This window comes from Hyperolius riggenbachi, chromosome 4 (genome assembly GCF_040937935.1).
Source record: "Hyperolius riggenbachi isolate aHypRig1 chromosome 4, aHypRig1.pri, whole genome shotgun sequence".
Classification (NCBI taxonomy): domain Eukaryota; kingdom Metazoa; phylum Chordata; class Amphibia; order Anura; family Hyperoliidae; genus Hyperolius; species Hyperolius riggenbachi.
This window is the reverse complement of record NC_090649.1, coordinates 446,244,741-446,263,578: the sequence shown is the minus strand read 5'-3', so window position 1 is coordinate 446,263,578 and position 18,838 is coordinate 446,244,741. Positions and strand designations below refer to the sequence as shown.

Here is an 18,838-nt window from a genome sequence, read left to right as displayed (position 1 = left end):
TGCTGCGGCGCGCGCCCCCCCCCCCAGACCCCAGCGCTGCCTGGCCAATCAGTGCCAGGCAGCGCCGAGGGGTGGCCCGGGACTCCCAATGACGTCCCGACGTCAGTGACGTCGGTGACGTCATCCCGCCCCGTCGCCATGGCGACGGGGGAAGCCCTCCAGGAAATCCCGTTCTATGAACGGGATTTCCTGATCGGAGATCGCCGAAGGCGATCAAAGCGGGCGGGGGGATGCCGCTCAGCAGCGGCTATCATGTAGCGAGCCCTGGGCTCGCTACATGATTTAAAAAAATAAATAAATAAAAAACATTGCTGCGCTGCCCCCTGGCGGGATTTTTCATACCGCCAAGGGGGTTAATGAGTTTTTTGGGTTCCTTGAGAACATGGTTGTTGTTCAATAATAAAATTATTCCTCAAAAATACCCCTTGCCTAATAATTCTGCACTCCCTGTACAAATTTCACTGGGAGAATGTAAACTGCAGCCATTCTTGCACTGTTAATGGTAAGGTTCTTAAAGAGAATCTGTATTGTTAAAATCACACAAAAGTAAACATACCAGTGCGTTAGGGGACATCTCCTATTACCCTCTGTCACAATTTTGCCGCTCCCCGCCGCATTGAAAGTGGTTAAAAACAGTTTTAAAAAGTTTGTTTATAAACAAACAAAATGGCCACCAAAACAGGAAGTAGGTTGATGTACAGTATGTCCACACATAGAAAATACATCCATACACAGGCAGGCTGTATACAGCCTTCCTTTTGAATCTCAAGAGATCATTTGTGTGTTTCTTTCCCCCTGTATCTCTCATGCACTGAAGTTTCAGGCTGCGTGTTTCTTCCTGCAAACAGCTTTGCCCTTGTCTGTAATTCCTCACTATGTGAAAGCCCAGCCAGCTCAGAGGACGATTTATCCAGCTTGTAAAAGATAAGAGAGAAGAGAGAAGCTGCTCTAATCTAAATAACACACAGGCAGTGTGCATAGAGGGGCCTGGAAGGGGGAGTTCATAGCAGAACCACAACACTGAAGAACTTGGCAGCCTTCCAGACACAGGCTGACAAGTCTGACAAGAGAGAGATAAGTTGATTTATTACAGAGACTGTGATAGTACAAAGTCCTGCAGTAAGCCAGAACACATTAGAATAGCTTTTGGAACTTGTAGGATGATAAAAAACAGGATGCAATTTTTGTTACGGAGTCTCTTTAAATGTTTCACTGGGTGACTAGGATTAATATTCAGAAAAGTGGGTGGAGCCTACAAAAGCCAATCCGAATTCACCTATTGCTTTCCAAGGGGAATATTTAATTGCTGCCATTCTTGCACTGTTAATGGCACAAGCCTCAAACCTGGTACAGTTTGGTCATTGGGTGACTGGGGTTCAAATTCAGAAAAGGGGGTGGAGCCACAGCCAATCGGATTGGTTTAATTTCAGTGCAAATTATTGATGCCAAAGATGCAAAGCTCACAAACTAGGTCATTGAGTAATTGAGTAATTGTGTGTTAGAGTTAGAAAAAGTGGGCAAAGCCAACACCAGCTAAAAACATACCCGGGCAACGCCGGGCCATCAGCTAGTATATAATCATAATAATAATAATAATATGGTAGGGCATTAGAATATGACTATGGTAGGAGTAGATTGGGAGCTCCTCTGAGGTCAGTGACATGACTATGTACTCTGTAAAGTGCTGCAGAAGATGTCAGTGCGATATTAATACATAATAATAATAATAATAATAGTAATAATAATGCAGGAATAGAAACACTCATGCCCATAACAAATGTATGATAGTGGGAAAACAACAAGAGATATATAAGTTGATGGAATCTGTATGATCTAGAGTTGTGACATTGAACTGTAAAGGAGGTTAATGAGAAAGCGATGCATTAAACGAGGTGAAGAGGAATGAAAGGGGAGGTGAGCGAATCCGCCACATTCCTCGCAGCACGTAAAGGCAGCTGGTCTGTATGACGGGAGGCAGCGGAGGAATGGATGAAAGTAGTTATCCACTCAAGCCAGTGTATGATTAAAGCACACACCAATATTTTACTTGTATCATGCGTGGGGGGACACATGCCATAGATTTCTGCAGCTGAAGACGGCAGGCTGATCTTACTGCATAAACACGTAAGAGGAAGTGAAAAAACAATCAAAATTCCCCCCCCCCCCCCAACGACATGACCTTAAAGAGAACCTGAGATGAACTACATGTCAGGTTTTATACTTACCTGGGGCTTCCTCCAGCCCATTTAGGGGGCTTGGTCCTTCCCCGTCTCCCTGGGCACAGACCGCTCCCGGCTGTGGGAGCATGATGGGGGCATGCGTGTGGCCGGGCTGCACATGCGCGACTCAGGCAGAGTACCCGGCTGTCCTGCGAGGGGATACACGTGTCAAAGGGAGATAACAAGGGACCGAGTGGCCTCAAGGGGGCTGGAGGAAGCCCCTTGTAAGTTTAAAACCTGACACATCTCAGGTACCCTTTAAGGTCATGGCGTCCGTCCTCCCCACCCACTCCATTCGTCTGCAGTGTCCCCTGGGTTTAGGGCTCCAGACGCGCCAGTCGGTGTCCACTGTGCATGCGCCTCCGTTGCACCCCCGTCGCCGGGAATTAGTCTTCTGTAGGAGGAAGATAGCTGTTGTCATTTTAGCCATGCTTCATCTTTAACAGTAGCTTGCCACAAGAGAATAATCGTCACCCACAAATGTGGGCAAACACTGTGAAAGAGAAGGTATCAGAAATCACGGGATATCTGCTTTCACCTGCTGGCGGCAGTATGTGCCAGGAAGTTAGTAAACTTCCTCTGCCTACCAGGAGGTGGCCGTAGGAAGACTCTGATCAAATTTGGAGACTCAACTACAGGTGGTACCAGGAGCTGGGATCACTATAGGACTACCTCCTCAACCGCTTCAGGTGTTTCTCCTAATGCTGGGTACACACCATGCGTTTTCCCGCTCAATGCGCGGGTTGACCGGGATCGATTCGACTATTTCCGACATGCTCGATTCGGGCTTCGATCGTTCCTGCCGTCGATTTTGCATACTTAACATGCAAATCGACTGCAGGAACGATCGAAGGTCGAATCGAGCATGTCGGAAATAGTCAAATCGATCCCGATCAACCCGCGGATTGAGCGGGAAAACGCATGGTGTGTACCCAGCATTAGACTATGGAACTCATTAAAGTGCACCTGGGATGAAGGGAACAAAAGGATTTTTACTTATCTGGGGATTCTTCCAGCCCCCTGTAGTCTGGCAACTCCCTTGATTTCTTTACGGTTGCCTCTGTTGGCTACTACTTGGCTCTGTCATGGACTACTTTGCAAAAGCGGTCCCATCCCCGTGCTTCCCCGATCGCGCTTGTGAGACTTCCCCTTTGCCGTAATATCATAGCTAGTGTGGGAGGGGCAAATAACCACTCCCATTCAAGTGAATAAGAAAAGCCTCTTGCTTATTCTCGCAATGAATGCAGATACATAAGCACTGATTTAAAACCTTTTGATGGAAAACATTAAAGTGAATGGTTACCGATTAAAAAATAAAAAAGTCAGATACTCACCTAAGGAGAGGAAAGGCTCGGTCCTAATGAGCCATCTCTCTCCTCTCCCGGTGCCCTCAGGATCCTCCGTTCAAATCCCCCGCCGCGGGGGACTTCGGAAGTCTTCGGGAGCACTCGGGCTCCCGAAGACGGGCCGCTCCATACTGCGCACGCACGGGTGCGTCATAAACCCGTGCGAGTGCGTCATAGAGGGCACTCGTGCATGCGCAGTATGGGGCAGGCCCGTCTTCCGAATCCTCCCTTCAGTGGCAGAAGTGCCAGTATTTGACCGAACTGGTCGAATACTGCTACGGGGGATCCTGAGCGGGACCGGGCACCGGGAGAGGAGAGGGAAGGCTCATTAGGACCGAGCCTTCCCTCTCCTTAGGTGAGTATCTGACTTTTTTATTTTTTAATCGGTGCCCATTGGCTTTAAACACAGAATTACAGAACAGAAAAACATTTTAGTTGTGTCCCTAAAATCCCCATCTGTATTTCTGACCCTTTATCTGTGTTCTTTTTTTATGTGTCCTTTTCTTCATCTGTGTAATTTTCTTCATATGTGTCCTTTTCATCATACATTATGCGTCCTTTTCATCATATGTGTCCTTTTTCTTCATATGTGTTTTTTTGTCTGTATTCGCTTCTTGGTCTGTGCCCTTTCCTTGGTCTGTGTCCTTTTCTTCACCTGTATTCTTTTTTTTTTATCTGTGTCCTTTTCTATGTCTGTGTCCTTTTCTTTGCTTGTGTACTTTTCTTCATCTGTGTCCTTTTCTTCATCTGTGTCCTTTTCTTCATCTGTGTCCTTTTCTTCATCTGTGTCCTTTTCTTCATCTGTGTCATTTTCTTCATCTGTGTCCTTTTCTTCATCTGTGTCCTTTTCTTCATCTGTGTCCTTTTCTTCATCTGTGCCCTTTTCTTCATCTGTGCCCTTTTCTTCATCTGTGCCCTTTTTTTCATCTGTGCCCTTTTTTTCATCTGTGCCCTTTTCTTCATCTGTGCCCTTTTCTTCATCTGTGCCCTTTTCTTCATCTGTGCCCTTTTCTTCATCTGTGCCCTTCTCTTCATCTGTGTTTTTTTTCTTCATTTTTGTCCTTTTTTTCATCTTGTTCTTCTTGCTTGATTAACGTTCGGGGTAAGCCGCGCAGGTTTTCTCCGGCCCTGCTAGGCCGATTTTGTTAATTTTTGTTAATTTTTTTTGCTGGACGCAGCTAGCACTTTGCTAGCTGCGTCAGCACACCAATCGCCGCCGCCCCGCGCTCGATCGCCGCTATCCGTCGCGCCGCGCGTCCCCCCCCCCCCAGACCCCGTGCGCTGCCTGGGTAATCAGTGCCAGGCAGCACTGAGGGGTGGTTCGGGGCTCCCAATGACGCCCCGACGGCGGTGACGTCATACCGCCCCGTCGCCATGGCGACGGGGGAAGCCCTCCAGGAAATCCCGTTCTTTAAACGGGATTTCCTGATCGGAGATCGCCGAAGGCGATCGAAGCGGGCGGGGGGATGCCGCTGAGCCCTGGGCTCACTACATGATATAAGAAAAAATAAATTAAAAAAAAACTGCTGCGCTCCCTCCTGGCGGAATTTTTTATACCGTCAGGGGGGGTTAAAGGTATGGTTACCTGTCAGTCTGTCTTCACCTCACGCCCAAATAACAAGATCATAAATGCTTTATGCATATCTGGAGTGGAGGCTCCCCATTGGATCATCCAGGATTGCTGCAGTTCTGAGGCCCAGCTGATCAGGCTCACAACACTGGAAATTCATTGTGATAGAGCACACAGCCTTCTTGTGCTTATTAGGTGAATGCCTTTACCCTGCTAATTACACATTGCAACTCTAGAAATTAATTGGCGCAAGGCACGCAAGAGAAAAATGAGAATGGAGGCTGATCTATCAAAAGACCAACTTTTAATGAGGCTGAGAGTTTTTCTTACTTTTTTATACATTAAAATGCTCAATGAACATTTTTTACAAGATGAATAGTCTGCTCCTATAATAGGTCATTCTGGATACTGGAATCTTTATGTAATTTTAACAGTTACAACAAACAAGCAAAAGGTGTCTTGTAATGCGCTACTCTTATACACATTAAAGGACCACTATAGCAAAAAATTATAAGATTTAAAATACATGAAAACACATACCAGTAAATGAAAAGTACATTTCCCTTTAGGTAAAATATGCTATAAATTACTTTTCTCCTATGTTACTGTCACTTACAGTAGGTAGTAGAAATCTGACAGAACTGGAAGGTTTTGGACTAGCTCATCGCCTCATGGGGAATTCTCCTGGTTTTCTTTCTTTTTAAAAGCACTTAATGAACGGCAGTTGCTCAGTGCAACTGCTAGAATAGTGTGCAAACTGCTGGTGGTGGGGGGTAAATCTTTGTATAGATCATTTTCAGGGAGGGTAAATTGAATACTGAGCATCCCTATGAAGAGATGGACTAGTCCAAAACCTACCAGTTCCATCAGATTTCTACTAACTGCTGTAAGTGACAGCAACACAGGAGAAACGTAATTTGGCTGGTAATGTACTGGTTAAGAGCTCTGCTTCGGACACAGGAGTCCTGGGTTCAAAACTTGGCTCTTCCTGTTCAGTAAGCCAGCACAAATTCCTGTAGGAGACCTTGGGCAAGACTTCCTAACACTGCTACTGCCTATAGAGCGTGCCCTAAGGGCTGCAGCTCTGGCGCTTTGAGTCCGCCAGGAGAAAAGCTCAATATCAATCTTTTGTATACAAGTAGACCCAGGAGCACCAATAATGGCCCAGAATGTGTGCCACGGTCCCAGCCCCGTACCTAGGTGTCTCAATAGTAGGAATCCAAAAAAGGACCAGCACCACAGTAGAGTATTGTAGCTCTAATACTTTAATAAGTAATCAAAAGGTAGCAACGACAGACTGCTTGTTTTAGCCTTAAGCAGGCCTTTGTCAAGTTGCACAAAGTCATACAAACACCAAGTGCACAAAACACATCTTATATACACATATGGACCGCCCATAGGGCGCCCATACACCAATCCTGGCAGGGAAACAATGGCGGACCTGATGAAAAACTGGATAGACATACACTGGATACAGTATCTGCCAATGAACATAAGCCAATTTAAACAGGCTCTCACCAATGGCTAAATAGCGGAAAACCGCCGCTCTAGTATCCCCATAAGCGGTACACTGATGCTCATATTCACCGCTATAGTTCTCAGCAAAAGCGGAAGTGGCGTCATCGTCACATGGCTCAAACGGACCAATCACTGCATCAGGCCGCCATCCAATAGAGATACGAGCCTCTCCGGCATCATAGCAGTGGGTGGTGCAGCCAAGAAGCGTAGTCATGGCTACACATGTAAATAAACACACTGCACACGCCGCATATACTCACACCCCTCTGCTGCCGGCTTAAAGGTTACCGGAGCCTCAAATGTGTCACCCTGCCAGGATTACCTAAAAGATGAATAGATATAAAAACAAACATTAATAAAGCATCAGAAAAACACTCCTAAATATAACACATCATTGAAGGAACACTAGGCTAGATGAAAAGTATTTAGATACAGAGAGAAAAATCCAACTCTCTGTTTAGTCCTGCTCTGCCCATGGAATCTAATATTTTAATCCACCCTTCCTCTGGAGGAGCTCCTTCACTCGGTCACCTCCCCTCCAATCCCTAGACACCCCATCCATTGCCATGACCTTAAGCTGCGCAACACTATGATCAGGGCCGGATTTGTACTCTTTACCGCCCAAGGCCACTGTCACCAGCCGCCCTTATCAGCATAGGTAACGAGATAACCCCTCCCCTTTCCTCCAGTATAGGTAGCAAGATGACTCCCTTAATTCCTTCTTTTACCACCCCCCTTTAGTATAGGTAGCCAGCATTCCGTCACACTGCAGCAGCCATCAGCGTCACTCATTTCTCCACTCGTCTCCAGTGCAGAAGCTTCCTTTTCCTCTCCGTCTCCAATGCTGCCCAAGTCCATAGCTGCTGGCCACAATGCGAATGTGCACAGAGAGCAAGGTGGCTGCTGTACAGGCGGCTGGCAGCAGAGTACCGCGGTCAGGCGCTAGCCTGATCTCCCTGCATTGCAGCATTTGTAAGCTTGCCAATGCTGCACCGGTTTAGCTTGCTGCTTTGGTGCCCTTGCTCCTGTGACGCCCTAGGCCATGGCCTAGGAGGCCTTGCCCTAAATCCGGCCCTGACTATGATGGCACATTGTGAAATGTTCAGATACTGCTTGCCCAGCGGTGAAATTTCTAATGGCAGTTGTATGTGCGGAAATACGACTTTTTAAGTTCTGTGTGGTCATGCCTATATAGATATAACTGCAAGGACACTTGATGAGGTACACCACTTAAGTGGAATCGCATGTATATCTCCCCTTAAAGTGGTCTAACACCCAGCATTTCAACTTTGCTTTAAAAGATTGCTTACAGCTTATAAACTATTATGCCAGATTTTTTTTTAAGCAGAAATTCACTGAATGGATTAAACATGACATTTTAGTGCTGCATTTAGCTAGAAATCCTCCTCCGTGCTTGCTTGTTTAGTTACAAATGTATCTATCTACAATGTAACAAACAAACACTGCTCTGAGAGAACAAAGAGGGCTTCCCGGGCAGGCTTTTCAGAGGTCTAATTGCATTCCAAATAAAGATACATTTGTAACTAAAGATAAGAACGGATGCGGATTCCTAGTTAAATCCAACACTAAAATGTCATGTTTAACCCATTCAGTGAATTTCTGCTTAAAAAAAAATCTGGCATAATAGTTTGTAAGCTGTAAGCAATCTTTTAAAGCAAAGTTGTAATGCTGGGTGTTAAACCGCTTTAACATAGAAAGTGGCACCTGAAGTAGAATGTAGCCATTGGTGAGTGCCTGTTTGAATTGGCTAATGTTCATTGGTAGATACTGCATGTATCCAGTTTTCCATCAGGTCCGCCATTGTTTCCCTGCCAGGATTGGTGTATGGGCGCCCTATGGGCGGTGCATATGTGTATATAAGATGTGTTTTGTGCACTTGGTGTTTGTATGACTTTGTGCAACTTGACAAAGGCCTGCTTAAAGAGACTCTGAAGTCTCATAAAAATCATATTTTTGTATTAAAATCTCTTTAACATGATTGCCCTAACTAAAACGCTGAACTCTAACTAAATCCCCCTAACTCCGCCCCCCCTTGGCAAAATCCACGACTTTCTTGGTCGTGGATTTTGCAGCCCCGGGAGGCAGAGCTTTCAGCTGCAGCTCTGCCCCCATGCGCATCATTCCGCGCATATCTCCGCCTCTCCCCCGCCCCTCTCAGTGAAGGAAGACTCCGATCTGCGCTGATGGACGTGTGTAGAGGCAGAGCTGCAGCTGAAAGCTCTGCCTCTCATGGAATTGCTCCCGCAGTGTGCCCCGGGGAGTTTGGGGGAATTTAGTTAGAGTTCAGCTGCGGAGATACGGCGTTTTAGTTAGGGCTATCATGTGAAAGAGATTTTTAAAATAAAAACATGATTTTTATGAGACTTCAGAGTCTCTTTAAAGAGACACTGTAACTAGAAAAATGGCCGCTGGGGGGTACTTACCTCGGGAGGGAGAAGACTCATGATCCTAATGAGGCTTCCCTCATCCTCCTCTGTCCCACGAGGGTCTCGCTGCAGCCCTTCAAAGCCGGCGCAACAAATCCAACAGCCTGTTCAATAGTTACCTTTCCAGGCTCCAGCGGGGGCGCTGTTTCGGTTCTTCTGACGGAGATAGGTGGAAATAGACGATCTCCGTCGGATCCGCTCTACTGCGCAGGCGCCGGAGACTTTCGCCTGATCAGTAGAGCGACCCAACGGAGATCACCTATTTCCGCCTATCTCCGTGGGAAGAGCGGATACTGCGCCTGCGCTGGAGCCAAGAAGGTAAATATTTACATCCCCGCCGCTCCGGGAGGCTTTTCGCTGCCACCGTGGGACCGAGGAGGATGGGGGAAGCCTCAATAGGATCCGGAGGCTTCCCCCACCCGAGGTGAGTACCCCCAGGGGACGTTTTTTCATGACAGATTTTCTTTAAGGCCGAAACAGCAGTCTATCGTTGCTACCTTTTGATGACTTATTAAAGTATTAGAGCTATAATACTCTGCTGTGGTGCCGGTCCTTTTTTGGATTCCTATAAATATTTTGTGTCTCGTCTAACTCAAGAAATATACTTCTTATTTGTATGTGATCAGACAGAGATCTGTTGGCTTCCCATACATTCGAGGCCGATTCCCGATTAATTTTAACATGAAATCTTTCAGGAATTGGCCTCGTGACGCCGCCAGACCCAGTCCACCCAAATGTTATATGTCCACCGGTGCCCGTGCATGTAAATACTTTACTTTGTCTGCTGCCCCTGAGTGTCTGCACCTTACGTCCTCATTGGCGCCCCGTGTGACTACCGGCATATAGCACATGGGGTACGCGTGTGAGAAGTCAGTCACACATGCACCTCACATGCTATAACACTGGCAGCCACGTGTGGCGTCAGTGCAGAAGTTTAGTGGATACTCCGGGGCAGCAGACAGGTAAAGGATTTACACGCACGGCCACCAAGGGACATCTAACATTTGAGGGGAGAGCGGTGGCGAGAATGAGTCAAGAGGCTGACACGTGGGGCGCCAATGTGGAGGTACAGTGGACACTTGGAGGACAGCGTACATGTAAAGTATCTCAATACACTGGCACTGTTGTGTACATAAAACATTTGGAGGGACAGTGGCAGGGGTGGTGAGTCAGCATCACGAGGCCAAGTCCCTAAAGATTTCATGCTGAAATTGATTGAGAATCGGCCTGCAATATATGGGCAGAAAACGGGTCTCTCTCTGATCAGATTCAACACCTTAAGGCCCCTTTCACACTGAGGCGGTGCAGTAAATTTACCGCACCCCACCTCAGCCTAATGTTAGTCTATGGGGGAGTTCACCCCCCCACGTTGCAGTATGCAGCGTCGGCATTGCCCTATCTAATGCTCTTTAATACCTATGTTACCGCGCAGCTCCTGCGGCGACCTGCTTCGGACCGGAAGTCATGCAAGTCTGTGGTAACGCGCGTACATTTAAAAAAAACAAACGCCAACCTCCCGCATGCACGGAAGCGTATTTTGGAAATACGCTTCCGCTCATGCTGATTGACGAACAGGAAGTGAGCATCAGAAGGGGATTACCGCTTACTAACGTGGTAAGGCCTGTGTTTGGCGGTGTGGTGCGGCCGCCGCACTGCCAATCTGCAGTGCGAAGCCAGCCTCAGGCGGGGATGGGAGGTGACTTATTTTCAGACTTTGCATTAACATGGCACTGCACTGTACAGACGGCTCCACCACCAATGCTAAGAGCACCACAGCTGTCAAAGAATATTCTAAACACCAATAGCGGGTAAGATGCACTGTAGCCAATACTAAAAGTTGACTACACCAGTTTGCTGTGTGCACCCTACAGACTGCCACATTCTATTTAATTACCAGAGCGAGAAGTCACCTGTAATAGAGTTGTCATCGCTGTAGATAATGTTTCCAATGACATCGTGGCTCTTCAGCTCCCTACACATAAAACTTGGCTGAGAAAGTGCAGCGTCTGCTTGGGTTTCTATACATCTGACAACGTTTCTGTTGCTATAGTTCTGAACGAGTGGAAGAGGAAAAAAAGAAAATTATAGGTGTAGTGAGAAAAAACTATGACAAAAGAAGTCAGGAAAAAAAAAGCAAAAGACAAACAAAAGTGGAAGACAAAGTAGATGAGAACAAAGCAAATCTGCGTGTAACAAGCACATTCTATCCTTGTTTCTGGGCTGCTTGAACTTGTGCCACTGTAAAAATAACACAATTGTTTTTCCCTGTTCAGCTTTTCTTATAAATATCCGGCCGTTATAATGGTATTAATACTCCGTTCGTTCGCCGCCACCCCTGCAGAAAACGCTGCGAGATCTGCCCAGCCAGCGCCGCCGGAGATTCGGCGCTCTCAACACGCAAATATTAGCTACATCAATTAAAAGAGGGAGGGGGGGAAAAAAGTTTGTCGAATTGTTGTCAACGTTTTTTGTTGTGTTTTTTTTTTTTTTTTTTTTTAACTTTCTGCTGATAATTAACATTTACTTTCTAACAGAACATTGTGAGTGTGTCATTTGGAGTTTCTTGCTGGCTTTCTTAATTGGTGATTATCTTTTCCACGCTGTGCAGCAATTTTTATGGCTTTAATTGTTTTGAACAAGGAATATTGCCAGCCTTTCATGTCTTCCTCGTTTCAAAGCTGAGCGCAAGCCGCAGATTTCCACAACAGCTTTCTTCTGCCTCTGTAGTTACAGATTAGGAGTTTAATTAAAGAGAGCCTGTCACCTCCATCCTGTGAGGATCAGGCTGAGGCCCCTTATGGGAGACAATGCCGGTTGCCACGCACACTTGGATTACATGTAAACCTCTCCTGATCTCTCCGGGGTCCATTGAACCTTGAACACGTACCAGTGGCGTAGCAATGGGGGATGCAGAGGTCTCGACCGCATCGGGGCCAGAAGGGCCCCGTAGGGTCCTTCTTCAACTGCAGTGTGCTGACATTGTGGTTGTCCTTGGCAGTTTTTGGTGCCCCGTATCAATTGTTATGTGTAGAGTGCTTGGGGGGGGGGGGGGTTACAATGTAAAACTCGCCCTGGGGCCCATAGCTCCTTAGCTACACCACTGAGTCTTACATTTACATATATTGTGTTATATATCTATATCAGTAGATTGCTACTGGGGCAGCATGGTGGCATAGTGGTTAGCACTCTCACCTTGATACATACACTACGCGATACATACATAGACACATGACCATCGTAAGGATTAGACTGTGAGTCCCTCTGAAGGACAGTCGAAGTGAAAATAAACTTATGACATAATGAAATGTATGTGTAGTACAGCTAAGAAATAGAACATTAGTAGCAAAGAAAGGAGGATCATATTGTTTTCAAGTTCTGCTGCAATATACTCTGCAATGACACGCTAAGCTGGGGGGAGCAGGAAGGGGGTGTGATATGAAAATGCGAGAGGATCGGCAGGTTGTTTGTGTCTCGGGGACTCCCTGTATTAAAGAACAACTGTTAGCCATAATATACACCCCTAAAAAAATACACATGTAACTAGATAAATACTTGCTTTACTTACAACAGATGTATTGCACTGTCCACCTATTAGATTTCATTAATTTTTTAATCTTCTTAGTGAACTATCCCCATCCTGGCAGTGGCCATCTTGGTTCCTAGGGTAGATTCTTCCCCCCCCACTCCCGATCCCCCTCCTTGCTGCACTTATTCTGAGCACAGCGGGGAGGATAAATGGAGCAGGCACACACTGTCCTAATAATGGATCCAAGCGCTGCTGTTCTCATCTATTCTCTGCACTACCGCCGGCGGTAGTGCAGAGCGCATAGAGGGGAACTGCAGCGCCTGGAACTATTGTTAGGTGAGTCTGTGTGCGCCGCCTTTATCCTTCCCCAATGGTCAGCATGGGGAAGAGGGGGAATGTGGCGGCGACACATGCAACAGGCAGGCAGAGACCGAGCGGACATGCTACTGGAGAAGGGGAGCAGAGGACAGAGACAGAAGATAGCCAATGGCCCCCCTCCCTGCGCTCTAACAACGGCTAGATCCACCGCAGTGAAGGGGAGACAAGGCGGCCAATCGCAGCGCAGAGAGGTGAGTGACAGAGGCTTCAGCCAATCAGGCTGATTCAGCCTGCCTGTCACTTCTCTTCTGCGGCCGTGCTTAGAGCCTGGGGGCATGAGGTGGAAAAACCTATTAGGAAAAAAAGTAAGATTGATTTTAAATGTTTGAATTGCCTTGTTAGCAACCCTTTTTTGCTGTGTAACACCCTGCAATAGAAAACGTATTTTGCATTTAATGCCTACAGTTACTCTTTAAGCATCCACCTAATACGCCACATGGTCCATATTCATTAATGAATGTGTTTTTTGTTTGTTTATTTATTTTTATTTATTTATTTATTTATTTTGGTGTGTGTGTGGGGGGGCACACAGGACTTCTTGCCTAGAGTAACTAAATGGCTAGAAACGGCTCTGGGTCTCAATGGCATATTTTGTCAGTTACCCAATATTATATCGATTTATATCGTTAGCCCCTCCTGGTAATTGTGGCTGCTGGAGCACATCATCTAAAAGTGCCCATAAACCATACAATCCACCAGCCGATTGATCGTCCAATTCAATCGTTATGATTGAGTGGAAATGATCGTTCGGCCCACTAATGGATGGAAAACCTTTCAACCAGTCCGATCACATTGATGGAATTGATCCGAAAAACAGACTGATTCCATGAATCTGATGGGATTGGTTAGCAGTTAGTGGGCCCAAATGTGTGTTTCTGATCGATTATAATGATCAAATTGGATGATCGATCTATCCAGGGGATTGTATAGTTAATGGCCACCTTAAAGTGGACTTGAATTCTTGCACAGAACAGAAGGAAAACAAAGAGAAATGCACCCTGTATGTATTTAGAGAGTTTAGCCTGTCTAATTCCCCCTCATCTGTGACTAATCACCAGTGTAATTTGATCACTCAGCTGTGTCAGCTGACTGCCACGACAAAGCAGCTAATTTGTAAGCACAGGATGTTAACAATATATCTGCTTCCGTGAAAGCAGGAAGTAGACACACTGCAGATTAATTGCAGTATTTGTATCAGCTGTAACAAAGAAATGTTTTGTTTTTTAATTCAAGTAAAAGTTATTATGTTGTTGCTTATCTTTTAGAGCAGAGAGGAAGTTCTGAGTTAAGGTCTGCTTAAAAAGGGCAATACTTACCGACCCTTTGGTTTAGTAAGTCAGTGTGTGAGCGTTGCCGGGACGATAGCCGCATCGTCCTCCATGCAGCAGGCTTGCGGCAGCAGCAGCTGCTTCTGATAAAGTTTTGACAGGTTGACATTTGGGGACTTTGGGAAGTGCGGAGGGTGCGTTATGGAAAGCAGGGTGTCCGCTAATGGAAGACACAGCGCCGTCGCAGCTGCCTCTCCTCTTCCCCATCCACTCCGTTTCACCAACTCCATCCCCAACGAGGGGTGTGAATTCTAATCGTTGAAGGGCATGTAAATGAAATCCACAGCTCTATTAATTAGGAGGTAATTGACGTTGGTTGCCATGGTGACGGGAAGCATCTGCCAGCCTCTCTTCCAGTTGCGAACATCTGAACCTGGCATTCGCTGTCACCACATTAAAGCACAGATTGGGGCTTGCTAGCAGAATGCGCCACTTTTCTCATGATAGATTTGGGGGGGGGGGGGGGGGTGTGCTAGCAAGTTGCGCTTTAACGAGCTGTGTGCTTTTGTCATAAGCAATTTGCTAGAAGATGCAGATCGTTAGTTTGTTGCAGAGTTCCTGGCAGTGATGTAATCAGCTAAACTTATCCAGCCGTATGTGTGTTATCTTACAGGAGCTGTATGTGCAGAATCCCTATCACCATACATACTGTATATTAAAGTGGTTGATCTGCAGTGTGCCACTTCCTGGTCACGGTAGAGTGGTGGAAGATGATGTCAGAGGGGTGTGGCAGAAGAGAGGGGAGTTTCAAGTCCTCCAAATCAACCCATCCCGGGCGTGGCTGAACCACAAGGAGTCAGTCCCATCCCCTACTCACACCAGGTACAATCATACCCATAATTCAACAAAAAAGCTTTGTACATCATCAGCCCCAAATCTCAGACATGGGGGTTAAGTCACAAAGCTTTATTAATGAATAGGGATGGTCGGAAATGCCAGTTTCCGATTCCGCAGAAATTCCGATTTCCGCCAATGCTGATTACCGATTCTGCAAATTTTCGATTGGTATCCGATTTCCGAGTAGTGGTTTTTTTGGGGTCATTTTTTGCATTCTCTGATTGGCCAAATACTTCCGAGTTCTGTGAGTGGGCTAAAATTCCTGAGTTGTGGTACTGTGGTAATGCAATATTTCCACAGAAATCAGAGTTAGGATTTCCGAGTAGTGTTTTTTTGGTAATTTTTTTGCCTGCTCTGATTGGCCCAATACTTCCGAGTTCTGTGAGTGGGCTGAAATGACCGAGTTGCAGTAATGCAGTATTCCCGCAGTAATCCGATTTCTGAGTTCAGAAATTTCGATTCCGAATGAGCATCCCTACTCATGAATTATTTCACTTTAATTATTTTCCACCATAACTATAAGGAGAGCTAATGCATAGCTCCCAACTGTCCCTCTTTTGGAGCTCTGTCCTGCTGTCCCTCTTTTGGAGCCCAGTCCTGCTGTCCCTCTTTTGGAGCCCAGTCCTGCTGTCCCTCTTTTGGAGCCCAGTCCTGCTGTCCCTCTTTTGGAGCCCAGTCCTGCTGTCCCTCTTTTGGAGCCCAGTCCTGCTGTCCCTCTTTTGGAGCCCAGTCCTGCTGTCCCTCTTTTGGAGCCCAGTCCTGCTGTCCCTCTTTTGGAGCCCTGTCCTGCTGTCCCTCTTTTGGAGCCCAGTCCTGCTGTCCCTCTTTTGGAGCTCTGTCCTGCTGTCCCTCTTTTGGAGCCCTGTCCCTCTTTTGGAGCTCTGTCCTGCTGTCCCTCTTTTGGAGCCCTGTCCTGCTGTCCCTCTTTTGGAGCCCAGTCCTGCTGTCCCTCTTTTGGAGCTCTGTCCTGCTGTCCCTCTTTTGGAGCCCTGTCCTTCTGTCCCTCTTTTGGAGCTCTGTCCTGCTGTCCCTCTTTTGGAGCCCTGTCCTTCTGTCCCTCTTTTGGAGCCCTGTCCTTCTGTCCCTCTTTTGGAGCCCTGTCCTTCTGTCCCTCTTTTGGAGCTCTGTCCTTCTGTCCCTCTTTTGGAGCCCTGTCCTTCTGTCCCTCTTTTGGAGCCCTGTCCTTCTGTCCCTCTTTTGGAGCTCTGTCCTGCTGTCCCTCTTTTGGAGCTCTGTCCTGCTGTCCCTCTTTCTTCCTCATTTGGCCCTTTTTCAGGATCCATGTACAGATCTATGTAAATATATGTATTTTTCTACTAAAAAAATGTCTTTAATACACTCTAAAAGTTATTTATAGCCTTTAAATTTATATATTTCTTATTTTCAAGAATTAATAAGAAGGAAAATGAACCAGGATAGAAAGGACCAGTGTAGGTTGAATTATAAAACCTATTTTTCCTATGAAATCTTTATGGTATGCGTGACTAGGAGGTATGTCGGCGAGCTCTGTAATTACCGCACAGGATATTTGGGCGCAGCCTGCGCCAGCATAGACCGTAATAGGAATTACAGCTACAGCGACGCACAGGGAGTAACTTCAGGGCCATCAGAAGACGGAACTGAAGTTGCTTTAAAAACACTGCAATGTGGCCGCCAGCGATAGCTGGAAGCCGAATTACATCATTCCCAAATATCCACGTGAACCTAGAGGGGGGATAATGTAAGAAACTATTTGTTTCTCTCGGCAACACACCTTTATTCCGACACCAGCAACTCATTAGTAAGAGCTGCAAACACGACTCTCATCACAGCAAAACAGCATAGGAGATTGGAACTTGGAAGATGCCTAAAGAAGTTCTAAGTGTTTATTCAGTAAACAGATATACAAATACAGTTCGTTACATTTTAGCAAAGCAGATTATTCTGTAGTAAGTCTGTACATTTGAACAGATAGTGTTCCTGTCCTTCGGACGAGGACAATCTGCTTCTGGTAAAGGTCTTCATAATTTCTCTCTGAGAAATTATGCTTAAAAGACCCTGTGCAAATCAAGCCTTTCAACTAACTCAGTTCAAATAACTAAGGCCTACATATAATACTTAAATTATAACAGATAGTATTTAACGCCACCGGGAACAGCAGGATAAGCCATACTGGCTGTATTCTGCACCCAAGTCTCCCGGTAGCCAATTCATATGTATGCTGTGTCGGGGGCGTGATTAAGGGTGTGTCAGGGGTGTGGCCTAAGTGTCCTGCTTTCTTATCTCAAAATGTTGGGCGGTATGGCTAATGCTTGAGATGAACAGATGGTGGCCCTTATTCAGTTATCCTTTACTCCTAGGAGATCATTTTTTTAGCTTTTGTTTAAATAACGTATTAGCTCTCTGCAATTAAAAAATACTAAAAAGTTGGTAAAACAAAATGCTATCAAAGTTATTGTCGGTGTTTTCTTGCTTGTTGGTGTTTTAAAAGTCATTTATTAATATTGTGTGGAAATATCACCTAAAAGAAAAATTAGGAGAGAAGGTGAATTGCATATGGGTCAAGGAAAGAAAAATCATGAGTTATGTTCGATAAGGGGAGATAAACCATGAGTTAAATCAGAAGGGGAGATAAAGCATTAGTTATCCTATATAATCCCCCTGTGTCTCTGCGTCCCTGTGTGTGTCCCTGCATTTGCGCTACTGCGCATGCGCCCAACGGACAGCCTTTGGACAGGGAGCGGGACAGGCCAGAGGGCCGGCCAGACGGGCGTGTGTGCCCGCTAAGCTAGCTAATTTCACTTTGCCGATAGGCCAGGCCATGCGTCTCCTTCTACGCGTTCCCCTCCGCAATAGCGTCATGCTCCAGCACAAGACGCTATTGCAGACGGGAATGCATAGAAGGAGACGTGTGGACAGGCCTGATCAGTAAGCCTGTTGGCCGAAAATGAAAGTAGCTGGCAGGAGGATCCGATCGTGACTGCGAGGGCATCGGACAGCTTTTTAGGCTTAAAGAGAACCAGAGACGAAGCACCCTCGTGTATTTTACCATATATATCAATGGGAACATAACAGTAAACACCTACCCTGCTCTTTGTTTCATTCTTCACTGGTTAGTCTACCTGTTATCAGCTCTGATAAGAATCCCCTACTGAGCATTCAGTCTGGCTTTGCACTGGAATGATTATAGCTGAGTCAGTCTTCTGTGATGTCTTTTCAAGTCCAAAATTCCCCCCCCCCCCCTCTGGCTCTGCTTTCCTGCTATGTATCCTCCTAGCAGGAAATCAGAGCCACAAGGGGGGCAGGCTTGGCTTTGAAAAGACATCACAGAAGACTGACTCAGCTAGACTGAATGCTCAGAGCTGATAACAAGAAGACTAACGAGTGAAAAATGAAATAAAGAGCAGAGTAGGTGTTTACTGTCATGTTCCCACTGATATATATGGTAAAATACATGAGGGTGCTTCGTCTCTGGTTCTCTTTAAGAATCCCTTTAAGGTATTATTTGAAAAATCAAACCAATCCACCATACTCTATACTTTTTTTTTTTTCTAAAAATTACATCATAATTTTTCACCACACCAATAGATGAAGTGATAAAACAATTTGATCGTTTTTTTTTCTCAATCGAAGAAAAAAAATGTGTTTCAAATTTCTCTGTGCAGGTTAAATTTTTGATGAATTATTTTG

The 18,838-nt window shown here is 46.0% G+C and overlaps 1 long non-coding RNA gene across 1 annotated transcript; it reads right to left on the bottom strand.

Annotated features, from left to right (window-relative positions):
• Positions 1–6,400: 6,400 nt before the first annotated feature.
• LOC137504369 (uncharacterized) lies at positions 6,401–15,007 on the bottom strand. Its single transcript, XR_011019472.1, has 3 exons — positions 14,321–15,007; positions 11,011–11,152; positions 6,401–6,975 (listed from the first exon to the last, which is right to left on the bottom strand). It is a non-coding gene; the product is annotated as an uncharacterized lncRNA (long non-coding RNA).
• Between the last annotated feature and the right edge of the window lie 3,831 nt (positions 15,008–18,838).